The following is a 12,998-nucleotide window of genomic DNA, read 5'->3' as shown; positions in this document are numbered from 1 at the left end:
CACCTAGACTAGAAATTCTGGAGTCCGGGAGGTCGGTTATACATAGGGAAGTGTTTAAACACCCTACATATCTGTAGTACTCTACAGGAACCTTCTCTGTGTCATTTGTGTTTGTGTTTATTGCTAATGATTGGGAAAGTTTCTCCTTTGTATTAGGAGAGAGAATTAAATTGATTTTAAAAGACAGACAGACAGACAAACTGACTATTTTTGGTATTTTATTAGCTCGCTGAGATTCCTTGTGAACCTCATGCCTACATATCCCTAGTGGAAGTCAGAGCTTAATGTAGTTCGGGGAACTAACTAGGGAAATTAATTATTTTTGGTGCCTTGCTTGAAGCTCAAGGTTGAAGCTTGGAATTAAATCTCTGTTTACAGTAAAGAGACATGAAACTATCTCTTCAGAGAGGTATTTGTACTATTCTACCACAAACATTTAAAGGAGTGACAGAATAACTGAATTCATTTCATTCAAGAGGGGGACCTTACTTGTGTATGTGCAAGTATACCAGTCAAATGCCTCTTAAATGAAAGAAAGATGCTCATCCAAATTAGGGAAAGTTACCACATGTCTGGGTTTTACTGCCAGCTCATGCCTTTCAAAATCCTAAATGGGAGACTTGATTAAAATTGAAATGAAATGTTTGTTTGTTTGAATGTGGTAGAGTAGTAAAAATATCTCTCTATGGAGATAAGCTATGTATATCTACTGTATAAAAGATTTGACTTTTAGCTGGCTTGTATGAGGCCCAAGCTTGAGGCTTTTTGATTGATTAATTAATATTATTGACTCTGGGAGATGACTCCACTGGGAATTAATTACAGGGTATTTTTGTGTTCTGTACAAAGCCCAGAATTGAGGCTGACTCTACTTAGGGAGACTCTATTTGTGTGCCTTGTACAAAGCCCAAGGTTGTGGCTAACTGTTGAGGATAATTGAATGACTCTATTTTATGTGCCTTGTACAAAGCCCAAGGTTGTGGCTAACTCTAGCTAGGGGAAAACATTATTTTCTGCCTTGTACAAAGCCCAAGGTTGTGGCGGACTCTTAAATGAATTAAGTATGGATGACTATATGGGGAAAGATCCTAAGTGTTAGGAATCTTTGACACATGAAAAATATGGTTTATCTGCCTTGTACAAAGCCCAAGGTTGTGGCTACTGAGTGATGAAGGACTCACTGGGGAGACTCTATTATCTGCCTTGTACAATGCCCAAGGTTGAGGCTGACTCTTGACAGGGGAGTTTTATTGTTTGGGTGCCTTGTATGAAGCCCAAGGTTGAGGCTAACTGTTTTTGTTGGTTTTGACTCTACTGAGGAGGTTTTATTTATTAAAAGACTATTTTTCTTTGGAAGCTAACCCTTTCCAGGGATTTTGACTCAGCTGGTGAATTTGTCTGTTAAAAGACTGACTTTTATCATGTTTTTTGGAGGCTGACCCTTTCCAGGGGTTTTGACTCTTTTGGGGAAATTATCTCCTAAGAGAAATGAAATTATTTATTTTTGACATTCTTTTTATTAATTGACTTTGAAGGCTAACCCTTTCCAGGGGTTTTTTTATTAAAATGGAGGAATGTGTGGAAGCTAACCCTTTCCAGGGATTTTGACATTTTAGACAGATGTTGGAGGCTAACCCTTTCCAGGGGTTTTTGTTAATATGAATGGCAGAAAGATTATCTAGTGGAGACTTCTTGTTTAAAGCCCAAGATGAAGGCTGACTCAATGCTGAGGATGATCAAACATGGATCCTAGACTCTGCTAAGGAAGATTGATGAAGATAAGGGTGACAGAGACTGTCCATGTCTCTCATTCCAAAAAGTGTACTCAATGCAAAATTGAGACAAACTTAGCTTGTTTAAAGTCTGGTTTAAATTGGAAGAAACTCACCAGGGTAGGCTAAAAGGTGACTAAAGACCTGTTCCTATGTTTATAAGAAACCTGATGGGTCCTTGTATACAAGCTCAAGAGGAAGCTGGAAATGCTTTTAAGAAGCCTGTGGGTCCTTGTACAAAGCCCAAGAGGAGGCTAATCGAGGGTCCTTGTTATAGCACAAGAGAAAGCTTATGTAGTTTTGAACTTATTTTGGCTCTAAGCAAATGGGTAAGAGGTTTCACCGTGAATAATTCCTCTTTGGGTGGATGTGTCCTATATTTGGATTCTAAGGTTTTTACCAAGATGTTTCACCGGGAATAATTCATCTTGGGGGTTTGAACTACAGATCTCTAATTAGGAAAGAGCCTTCACCTGGAAGACATTCTCAATCCTAGGTCATATTCCTATAATATATATAGTTTAACTGTCCTAGGGTTTACACTCAAACGTAGTTCTAAACTAATATATATATGCACAGTTTATATTTGACAGTAATTTAAATAAAGACTATAAATTGAAAGCTTGTAAAGCCTAACCTGGATGGAGTGGAGGCCATTGAAGAAGTATGTACAGAGCCTCAACAGTATTTTTGTTGTTTTTGTTGATAACAGTTGAATGTATATGATAAACAGTTAATGGTTTTTGAAAACAGAAGAAGTGAAGATGGACAAAGGTCACATAGGTATCTGAAGAGTTTCACCGGGAATAATGCCCTTCAAATACCAGAAGAATGTTTTGAAAACAGAAAGAAGATTTTGGAAATACAGTTTTGAAAACAAGCTAAGAAGAGAAGGTTTTTGGGACTTACACTCTATTAGAGGCCCAGTACTTTGCAGTACTGGTGTAAAAGCAATTTAAAAAAATGATCTGGAATGATACAAGGTTTTGTTGTTTGAAAACCTTAATCATCCGTTTAATCGGAGACTGATAACAGCTTTGAAAATTAACAAAAGTCAACTTAATTAAAGTAAAAATAAAGATTTTTACTTAATTAAGACCTAAACAATTAGGGTTTTATCATAAAATTATTTACAAAGTGATTTAGGTTAAAACAAAGTGAAAAATATGTATTCAAGTATTTAAGAAAACACCTAAAACATACTATTTTAAACCTAATAAAAATACATGAAATAAATAATATTTTTATGATTTTTTTGATTATTCACAAAATAGATATGTTAAATAAGAAGTGTGTGAAAAATGAAGTGAAAATGATTTAATTTGATAGGTTAAATATTCATGTGAAGTTGTGAAGGAAATAAGTGTGAAAAGTGGTAAAAAATATAGAAATGTCTTCACCAAGGCTTGAACTCACGCCCTTTAGGTCACACACCCAAAACCAAACCACTGGGCCAGCGCGCGCATGGTGAAAGTAACTTGCACTCATTTGGTTATGTTTAAAACAAGTAGTAAATCATTGAAAAATAAAAGAATCAAAAAGTCTGGGGCGAGGGGGATTCGAACCCCAGACCTTGGGCACGCGCAACACACAAACACTCTCTACCACTGGGCTATCACGTTTTAGTCGTTAATGAAACAGGTATCAATCAAAATAAAATAAACTTAGACCTGAGTTTGAAAATTGCGCGCCACCACCATCTTCGTCTTCAACCTCAAGCTCTCAAATTTCAAATTTATGAACTTGCTCATTTCTCCACCATTTGCAAAGATGTAAAGACCAAACTTGCTCTAAATTTACTCACGATTCTAAATATGTAACTAACATGTACTTATATTAACTACATCTAACTAATTTACCAGAAATCGTGAAGAACCCTAAAACTTAAAAATCAAATTAAATGGCTATGCTGAAAGATAAATGAATGATGATAGAGGGTTTTCAATCCTCTGATGACGCTGAACAAGATAGAATCGAGCTTTATCACAAAGAGTGCTTAAATTAAAGAGGTGAGGTTCAGAAACTTACCTCTGAAACTGAAGGTCGTGAGGATGATTGAGAGCACCTGGGTTTGAATGAATGATCTCAATAGCTTCCCTGAGACTCAATGATGCTAACTGGATGTTTATTATAGCCTGAATCCTTCTGAATTGTTCTATGGACCTCCCTCGATTTGAGCTTCAAGTGAACATGGAGGGTGTTGAATTTAGAGTTACAGATGGGCTGCAGCCATCTGGTTAGCTTCACTATGACCTGAGGAGTGTGCCTGGATGATTGGCTTGGCTCAGAACCTCCTGAATTACTCCATGGACCTCCAACTGCAAATGCTCCAAAGTGAGAGCAACAATGGTGTTCCTCCACTTACAGAAGTGATCCAGGTGCTTGGATCACCTCAAATGACCTCCCTTGAGATGTTAGAATGCTCACTTCCCAAAGATAAGCTCTGGTTTGAAGAAATCGATTCTTCTTGCCAAAGAACTTTGAAAAACAATGAACAAAAGAAAAGAAAGAGAAAGCAAGTAATATGGTTGCTTTGGTGTGTTTTTGAATGAGGAATGCATCTGTATTTATAGGCAAATGGATCAGTATAGCTGCAGAGGAGTGAGCTTCCTTAGTGAAGTTGATTTGGTTTCTTAGCCATGAAGGAAATTTGCAAATATCTCTTATGCAATGATGAGAATTTTGATTCCATTTGATCAATCCCCTAGCCCTCGATTTTGCTTGATCTTAGGGGACAATTCTGAGCCAGAAATGAGCTCTAATTGGTTGGTGAGAAGATTCCTTGGGTGATTCATCAATTTGCCATAAATTCACAAATGTAATCATTACATAATCACATGTTCTTGTTTTTAGAATCTTCTTCAATTCTTATGGCATGGTGAAAATGAATGCATGGCATGTTTGCAGATGTATTATGGGTCATGTAGCATCTGTATTTGAGGTCATGTGCACAAAATTTCAAAGTTCCAAAATGATGCATGACCTATAATTTTACTTCATGAGGCCAACTTTGAACAAGCATAACTCTTAGCTCAAATTGAATTTTGAGAAGGTTGAACACAATTTGGAAAGCCCTAAACATCTACTTTAAATCATTAGTTTATGTCTTCTTCAGAATCCTTTGGGAGATTTGTGAAAAATGAGGCCAAAGTTGGAAGAAAACTAGGTTAAAACACTTAGAAAAATTTCTAAGTGTTTATGACCTAAACTTCAAAATTTCCAAAACTTCATAAATGGTTGATCTTTTGAAAAAAGTTCCCTTGTAAGATGTTGTTTTATTTGGCAAGATCTACAACTTTCATGTTGGAAGTTTTTTGAGTTGTGTAGGTGAAATTTTGAGATCTCACCATGCCTTCAAAAACCCTAATTCCCGACTTTTCGCTCCTTGATGAATTTCTTTGAATTTCTTTGGCCAAATGACTTTGACATCCATATATTGATGATATTGATCTTTGAAAGTCATTTTTTGACCAAAAACCTTAAAAGTCAATGATGATCCTTCACAGTTGACTTTTTCCTGACAAAGTGAATTTTTGGGCTTTTTGTGTAGAAATAAGATCTTCTCCCCAAATGGATGATATAAATGGATTATATGGAGGTAGTAGAGATCCTTGAATCATGTCTTGAGTTTTGGATTCATGCCCTGATCAGAAGTCAACTATCTTGGTGAATTAGGTCAAAACCCTAATTTGTCGACCATGTGAAAGTAATGACTGTAGACTTTGAATTGAAGTGTGATGTCCAGTAGACCTTGTAATATGAGTTATTTGAAGATGATTGATGTCTTTGAATGACCCTCTGAGGTTTTTTAGGGTTTCCCAAATGTGATCCCTGATTTCAGTCCTTGATAGGCTCAAAACCCTAGTCTGGTGACCTGAGTAAACCTGTACTCATATGACTGGATGTCTAATCAATCATGGATGATAAAAGTGAAGTTTTTGAGCCCCATGATTGTATTAGAGACTAGTCTTTGTATTGATTGATCCTTTGCCTGAGCTTTCTTGTCTTTGAGCATCCTCGATTAGGTACCAGATGGAGAAATGACTGCTCTGGGTACTTGTCTTGACCTGATGAGAAATCCTGAAGATATGTCATCTCAGGGGGGGTCAAAAATTAGGGTATGACAAAAATCATGATACGTTAAGATAAAAGCTATGAAAGAATTATTGATAGATTCAAGGGATATATATGTATACCTTGAAGGTTATCAAGGTCAAGATTGAGATCTGAAGCTTTGAGATCAGAAATAGCTGTGCCTGCATCGTCCTACAAATTCAAGGTAAAATATAAACTTAGCATTAAAAGTTAAGTATAATGAATTGTTAGAATCCAAGATTCGATACCTTGGTTGGGACATTATCCGGGCTCGAATTATGACTTTCGACAACAAGAGCTTTGCCAGTGGTCTTCAAAATTTGTTTGTCAGAGAGTACTTTGTCACTTGACGAGGTGGGCTTTGAAGTCCTAGATCCTCTTCCCTTAGCTGAAGAAATGGTGGCCTTCTGTCTTTTCTTCGCAGCTTGTCTGGTATGAGGAGGAGATCTATCCTCATCATATGAAGCGTTGGCAACACTAGTATTCGAAGGTTTCCGTTTCGGAGTTGGTGGGGGTTTAGAACTCTGAAAATATTTATAATGAGGAACTTGAGCAATGTTCAGAATAAAAGCACAAGTTAAAAGTGTGAGAGTATGTATCGTTGGTTTCTTGCCAGTGTTCACAGAGTCATCCCCACTTGCCTTGTTGCTTCTCGAAGCTTCAACATCCTTTTGTGCAGCAGCCTCCTTGATAATTTTCTTTCGACCTTGAGCTGTGAATAAAATAAAAGTTAGTATACAGACAAAGAGAGGGTTATAATTGAAAGATTATCCAAGCCCCAACCTTCAGGTATTGGAGTCAGAACACGAACGTGCTCGAGACTTATATGAAGATGTCCTTTGAAATTATCCAAGGTATGCTTAGTCGGAACCACTCGTTCAACGCGTTTTTTGGATTGTTCGCGAAGGATTTTAAGGACATTCCCACACACAAACCAGTCTGGAAAAGGAGGGCTTAAAGTCACACCAAAGTTAGCGCTAGGTAATGGAGGGAATTTTGGAGGATAAAGCTTGAAAGCCACTTCATAGCGTTGTTCAGGTCGAACATACATGGGCAATTTCAGCTTATCTAATTTATCGGAAAACTTTTCACGCAAAGTGACCGCAGCTTCACGAACGGTCCGACTAAGGTCATCAGGCCTGTAGATAGTTTCAAAGAACTTTTGAAAAGCTTGAATTTCTTTAATATGGGTTGAAGTACCTTTTTTGAAGTTCGCCTGCACAGCAGCAAAAGCTTCAGTTAGTTCTTGTGAAAGACTATCCGCGTCGAAGATTTGCTTGTTATAATATTCCGTCCACCACTGATGGAAATCTATGGTAGAATAGAAGGCAGGTTCGAAAGAAATAGGAGAAAGGGTCGTAATGCCAACGTATTTGGAGATCTTGGACTCATAATCTTCTTCATATGAGTGCATAGTATGCAAACACATGTGATTTCTCTTTTCGTACATGCATTTAGGCTTGAGCTGAACCAACCCAAATTGTCTCGATATAAGATTAGGCTGGTAACAGAGAAGACAACAGTGACTCTTTGGGGACCGTAGTCGATGGTACAATAGTTTAGGTGTCAAGAAAGCTTCCCAAATAACCATAAATTCAGCTTGTTGATCTGGAGAGGTTGCAGGAAATTTTCGTGTAAACGATTCGGGACCTACTTCTCTTTTCACGAACGGACCCATAGAAGGGCTGAACTGATAACATTTACCAAACATCATGATGTATGCTCGAAAGGTTTTGCGCAGTTTTCCTCCTTCTTCTAAAGGGGTTAGGTGAGCTAGCCTAGTTCCTTCAACGGTTCGGTTCCGAATTGCTGGGTCTCTTTCATCAACAATTCCTTTACTTGGAAGGAAAGCTTTGAAGGTGGCATTGAGCCATAGTGTCATACCCCAATTTTTGACCCTAAGATCATACGTCAATTGCATTCAATCATCAATCAAGAGCACCATTGTGAAGCTTTATCTTTGATACTGTGATTATCTTTGAGGGGAATTATCGAGCATTTATAGCCTTTTATTTGTTTATACTAACCAAAAATCAAAAAAATATATGTTTTGTCTCTTTTGTTTATATTTTACAGGTAAAAGATCGGGCAAAAATCAAAACAGTGCAAGAAAACAATTTTTGAAAATTTGAAGGTGGAAATCGATTTACCCCTGTGGGAAATCGATTTTCTGTGTGCAAAATTCAAAAAAATATAAGGAGGGAAGCTTGACATCATTTTGGCACCTTTTTATTTGATCATTTTATCAATTTTTCAGCTCATCAAAATTAACCCCTTCATTAAACCCACTTAAACCTCATTTTACCATTTTTTACCATTTAAATTCCACTTAAATACCAATTAACCACAAATTAATTACCAAACACAAAAAGACTATTTTGCCACTACTCTTGCTCCAATTCTATAAATAGAGACCTCTACTCTCTCATTTCTCAAGCTTTGAGAGCCAACAAACCCCTTGCAATTTCTCTCCTCATCCCTACCAAATTCACCAAAGCTCTTTGTTCTTTCATAAAGTTTGTGAGTCACACCTTGAACCTCACAAACTTTGAGCTAAGCCACCTTTCATTTCACTCTTTTTTCTTCAATTGTTGAGAGATCAAGATTTGTGTTGGTGATTATTGAAGTGGGTCTATGTTTTGTTCAAGAATTGGTAATTTTCATCATCCTTTTTCATCTACCATAATGTGATTCTTTGTTGCTTGTGTTCAATGCATCTTTGATGCTATAGTGGTCCTATTTGATGGAAAATTCGTGCTCTAATGGATATGTGATCATAAGGTGTTTGTATGTTTGCCTAACTCAAGTTTTATAGTTCATAATGCTGTTTTTTTGAAAACTGTGCGCAGGAAATCGATTTCCTACAGAGGGAAATCGATTTCCACTCTGTTTTTTGCGCCAGAATTGAACTCTGCACTCAGGAAATCGATTTCCTACAGAGGTAAATTGATTTCCAGTGTGGCAGAATGCTTTTTTTTGCCTTTTTTATGCTTGTTTTGGCTTCCTTCTTCCTCCACTTCATTAATATCATTGGATCTAGGATGTTGATAGGTTTGAAATGACCAAATCCATAATATTAGATGAATGATATTAATGATAGTGTGAGTTGATTATCTTTTGTGCATTTATTCTTCTTCCTCCATTTCATTAATATCATTGGATCTAGGATGCTGATAGGTTTGAAATGACCAAATCCATAATATTAGATGAATGATATTAATGATAGTGTGAGTTGATTATCTTTTATGATTTTATTCTTCTTCTCCTTTTTTCCTTTTGATCGATGAAAGTCTTAACACCTTGAGAATTCTTATGGATTCTTGGTAAAGACTAGATCATTACCTATTTTCTTTTCGTGCGGTATTGCTTTCGGAGAGTGATCTACATATCATTTCTCTCGCATGCATTAGCACATACAGTTTTGACCGGCCTCGTTGTAGGGTGATTTCTACATAAATCACTTGGCGATCTGCTTAACATAGCGCAATATTTCGTGTCCCGAATAAAAAGATCCAATATGGAAGAGAATTGTATGCGGTTGATTTATGACTTATGGAAGTTTATCGTGTAGTCGCTATGATTTTATCAAGCTTCTGATAAATTTCCATTGAATTTAAATCCGAGAACATCCTTCACTCACCATCGATCTTTATTACTAACTTTGGTAACATACTTGACAAGTTTCAAGATGGTTATCTTTAACATCTAACAACTAACTTTAATTTCCGCACTTTATTATACCGCTCTTTATATTTCTCGCTTTATCGCTTTATTTTATCATTTCATCATATTTACATTCCGCTATTTTTCCTTTGTCCATTTGGACGTTTATATTCCGCTATTTTCTCTTTGTCCATTTGGACATATGTTTATGTTTCCGCCATTTTCTCTTTGTCCACTTGGACCATACTTTACATTTATGCTAAAATACTAATAAACAACAAAAATCTAAAAAACACTTAAGGCTCTCTTTTGGACTATTGGTTACTATCCCTAGCATTTTGGAGATTCGGATTTATGGACTTAGTACCTCTGGACCCTTATGATATTGTTACTCTGCTGTTATTCTGTCTGTCTGGCATTGGATTGTTGTCTGTTTATGTGTGTAGGTATTTCCTTGAAATCCCTTGATGGTTAATTCCAAGGCATTGATATAAGGATTTTACCCGAAAACAGCCGTTACTCTGCCCGATTTTCGTCAGAATTTTAATGTGCTTAATGCAAAGTGGTGCTAAGATAATAAATTCATCTGGATCCCCAAGTGATAATGTTGGTTTAGTATTGATATTCCAAAGGATGGCAAATCTACCTTGACTCACAATGTCAAGTGTTGGCTTCTTATTTCGGTTAGACCGTTTCTTTCCTTAGCTTTTATTTTACGCAATAGGATAGCCTCTTCATCTCCTCCCCTTCTTAAATTTTCAAAATCTTCTCCCTTTTTCAAAAACCTTCTTATGTTTGCAATCTTTTTTAAACCTTTTCTTTTAAAATATCTTTTGCCCTTAGTGGCTTTTCTTCAAAAGTTTAGACACTATTAATCGTCGAAACGAGTGGTTATACCCCACGATTTTGAAATTGATTGATATAATGAGATCTTTTCCGCGTGAGATAGCTAGTGGCATACTCGTTGATTTTATCCGAGTTGGAGCCCTTCTTTCATTTGCGATGCAAAGAACTCGTTTGTTCTCACGCTCAAGATCAATGGCTGAGTATTTCTCTCCGACGACGATAAAGTGTTTATTCGTTTTTTAAAATGTTTTCCCTTTAGGCGGAACTACATTAGCTCTGACTTCTCCATTGCACCGAGGAGGTATGTAGGCACAAAGCTTAACGCTTTGCCGAGCTTATTTTAAAAATAAAACAAACCGTTTTTTAGCACACACGACACAGATTTTCAAAAAGGTTCCTGTGGAGTACCACAGATATGAGGGGTGCTTAAAACCTTCCCCTTGTATAAACAACACCCGTACCTAAGATCTCTTCTTTTTGTTTTAAAATCAAACTTTGGGTTTTATTCGTTCTTTTCCCTTTTCCTTTGGAAACAATAAAGCGCGGTGGCGACTTTCACTGAAATATTGAGTCGAGTCAATTCCATGGCTTCGGTCTCAGATTTTCCCTGCTACAGAAAAATGGCGACTTCACTGGGGATCCAGATTTTAAGTGTGTTAAGCCTATTTTTGTTTATCTGTGTTTTTTATCTGTATATATTATTGTGTGCTTTGTTTGTTTATTTTCTTTTTCTTTTTGGTGCTCGATGGTTCCTCTGTGATGAGATAAAGTTCTAACCCGGACTTTTGTGAGTAACTTGAGATAGGAGGTGGTAAGACCAATAGTCGCATGTCAGGAGCAATCCTTACCATGAGCGTCATATGGTGGAACCCCAATCAGTGGAGGCCTCATGGAAGGTAGTAGAGGTTGCTACGAACCATTGTGATAACGCTATTACTTTCAATAGTGAGTGTCCGTAGAAGCTGAATGGCCTAGAACCTTTTTAACCCATCTAAGACTTTTTAGGATGTAGTGCAGAAACGAGATCCAGTACCAATTTGAGCTTGTTGTCATGCGATACTACGCTCAGACGAGGTCTTTTTAGGCATATTGTTGGCGCCCATGAGCAATTGTGCGTGCCGGTAATATCCGATAGAAGATTGAAAATTCTGGGGACCTTTGTAGAACCCGATTGGCAGTTACAAAACTCCTTAGATCACGCCTTGTGGGATGGGTAGACCCATGGCTCCATGCTCGTGACGTCGAACCTAAGAACCTGGATTGTGTGATTTGCTGTGATCTTGTGTGCTCTTGATTGTGGTTGATGCATAAACCATGCATTCATGCATTCATAAAAATGACATTCACAAATGGTTTTCAAGGAACTTAGAGACATTTTTTGTAAACATCACAGGTACCATGGATCAAAATAGAAGCATCAAGAAGTACACTTTCAGGAATTCAAGTGCAAAGGAATTGAAAGAGCTAGCAACTTTGGTTCCTAATCTTGACAACTTCAAAAACCGTTATGGGAAATTGATCTCTATCTTGAAGACCAAAGTGGAAAAAGGGATTCTTGAGACTCTTGTGCAGTTTTATGACCCGGTTTATCATTGTTTCACCTTTCCGGATTACCAGCTTATGCCCACTTTGGAGGAGTATTCTTATTGAATTGGTTTGCCAGTTACGAATGACATACCGTTTAGTGGTCTGGAGAAAGAGCCTCAGGTTGATGAGATAGCAGAACTCCTTCAGTTGAAGATATCAGATGTGAAAGCAAATATGACCAAAAAAGGAGGAATTTGGGGGTTGACTTCTAAGTTCTTGATTGGAAAGGCTTCTATGTTGGCTAGTAAAGGAAGTATGATTGCTTTTGAGACATTTCTGGCTTTGCTCATCTATGGTTTGATACTCTTTCCCAACATTGACAATTTTGTCGATGTTAATGCTATTCGGATCTTCATGATTGGGAATCCTGTACCTACTTTGCTTGGGGATACTTATCATTCCATTCACCATAGGAGTGATAAGAAAGGTGGACTTATCAACTATTACACTCCTTTGCTCTATAAGTGGTTTATTTCGCACTTACCTCAGACTAAGAGTTTCTTGAACAATCCTGATGGTTTCTCATGGTCTCAGAAGATCATGCCTCTTAGTAATGGGAATATCCATTGGTACAATCCTGCTTATGACATTGGTGAGATTATTGATAGTTGTGGAGAATTCCCTAATGTACCTCTTCTTGGTATACAAGGAGGAATTACCTACAACCCCATTCTTGCAAGGCGTCAATTTTGTTACCCCATGAAGGAGCGACCTGCTAGTATTCTTGTGTCAGGAATCTTCTATCTTAATCAGGATGGAAATTCGGATAAGAGAAATCGGTTTGTGCGACAGTTGACTCGAAATATCGTTCTCAAAGGATTCTTATTTTTATTAACTAAAAGCTAAATCGATTTAGGGGGGGTTGGTTTGGTCGAAAAATGGTTATCAAAAGTGATTCTGAAAATAAGCTGATTTGAAAAAGTGATTAATAATTAAGCTAAAACGAATCAACCTACTGTATCGACTTCCGCCTCATCATTGATTCATATAAATTTCCAAACGGGTCTGATCCTATTCGACTACAACAACTATCAA

This window comes from Vicia villosa, linkage group LG4, assembly GCF_029867415.1.
Source record: "Vicia villosa cultivar HV-30 ecotype Madison, WI linkage group LG4, Vvil1.0, whole genome shotgun sequence".
In the NCBI taxonomy this organism is placed as follows: domain Eukaryota; kingdom Viridiplantae; phylum Streptophyta; class Magnoliopsida; order Fabales; family Fabaceae; genus Vicia; species Vicia villosa.
Note: the sequence above shows the minus strand (reverse complement) of the source record.